The sequence below is a fragment of the Crocuta crocuta genome, unplaced genomic scaffold (genome assembly GCF_008692635.1).
Source record: "Crocuta crocuta isolate KB4526 unplaced genomic scaffold, BGI_CrCroc_1.0 scaffold528, whole genome shotgun sequence".
Classification (NCBI taxonomy): Eukaryota; Metazoa; Chordata; class Mammalia; order Carnivora; family Hyaenidae; genus Crocuta; species Crocuta crocuta.
Window position 1 is genome coordinate 349,353 of NW_027530010.1, and position 1,875 is coordinate 351,227.

Consider the following 1,875-nt stretch of genomic DNA (forward strand, 5'->3'; position numbering starts at 1 on the left):
TGGGCGTTTTCCTCTCAGGCGACCCCACATGATCTTTGTCCTCGGAGAGCCCCTGGTGGCTGATGGCCCGTGCTGTGCCTTCCAGCTGCACTCCCATCTGGGGGTGGGGGGAGCCGAACGGCAGGGGTGCGCAGAGAACCCCCCCCTCCCAGCACAGGTGCGGCTGGGCTGAAGAGTCAACCAGGGAAAACAGGTTTGATTTGGTGGAAAAGGATGCTCTGGACACTTCGCTTCCCTCACACTCTGCTAAGGCCAGTCAGTGATGGGGACGGCGGGGCACTCAGCGCCCTAGCTCAGGGGTGTCTAATTTTGTCCCATCTCAGCCGAATGCTCCTAGAAGGAGCGGCCCGGGCTGGGGCCCCTCGGAAGCCTTGGAGCAGCGCTCGGAGCGCATGTGCGCGTGCGGCGGCAGGAGCACTTAGGGAAGCGAAAGGAGAAAGGCCCCCAAATGAAGCATCAAAAAAGTTCATGATTAAAAACGTGAAATGATGGGACTCGCACTTCTACTAGAACTAAAGTCCCACCTGTCAGCCCCCCACCCCTCGCCCCCGGCTGGCTCAGTCGGTAGGTAGAGTGTGCAACTTTTGATCTCGGGGCTGTGCGTTCAAGCCCTGCACTGTGTGTAAAATTTACTTTAAAATAAATAAAAAATAAAGCCCCCTGGTTTGAGTTGTGGGTCCTCGGGTCTTTCTGCTACTTTCCCTTCGATTATCTTTCATGTTCCAACTCCTCTTCCTAACATGAGAGGTCAGGGGATGGGCCTCGCCAACAACCTCAGCTAATTCCTGTTCCAAAATGTACCCCCACCCTCTACCAGCAAACCCAGTTCAGCATCACCAACAGACTAATTGAGGTGCACACTCAGGTATGGGTGACTTCTTGCACCGACCAATAATCGACGAATTTAGCTCATTCTGCTCACCTGTAATTCAACCCAGAAAGAGTGCAACAGTTAGTGTATGCCTGGGGTGGGGGCATGGGGAGTGGGCAGGGGTGTCTTTTGGCTGAGGGGAGGGGGGGGGAGCATTCCTGCAGCTACTCCCTTTAAGACCCTTAACTCAGCCCGTTTCCAGGACGATGAGCTAAGCAGCTGTCTCCACCATGGAATCCCACACATCCCCCCCCAACCCTGTTTCATTTGGCCTAAATCTGCGCTGTCCAACATGGTGGCCGCCAGCCACAAGTGTCTACTGAGGGCTTGAATGAGGCTGCTCTGAGATGTGATATAGGTATAAGATACACACCAGGTTTCAAAGACTTAGCACTAAAAAAACCCGCATTTTTATTACATTTTATATTGCTTATATGTTGAAATAGTACTGTTGGATGTATTGGGTTAAATAAACTATAAAAATCAATTTAACTTCTTTATTTTTACTTTTGTAAATGTGGCTACTAGCAAATTTTAAATTACGTACGAGCCAGGCAATATTGCCAACGCACAGTAGCCGGTCTGAGTCCTGTCCCCAACCCTCACTCTGCAGTCCCACAAACACCGAGTGTCACATGTCAGTGGGGGTGCATGCTCTCGAGCCAAAGCACTTTAGCAAAGACCGCTGGAGGGGAGTTCTGCTCCGAGGCTCACAACAGGCGAGCGGGGCTGGCATTTGTCTTCAACATGCAGCCTCAGTACAAAGGTGATCACTGGTAGTAGAAAGTGACAGCTGCGAAAAGCCCCGCTTTAGATCCAAAAGAGGTTTCCCACTTAGCACAACTGAAAATAAATCTTAAAAGAATTTGGTTTTCCTTAAAAAATCCATTAAAATAAAATGAAATGGGATTACAAGTGTGTAAAAGGGAACTGAGCTAATCCTCCAGTATTTCCCTCTCTGAGCTGCAGGAGGGGAGGGCGGCGGGGGCGGAGCCTCAGCCCCC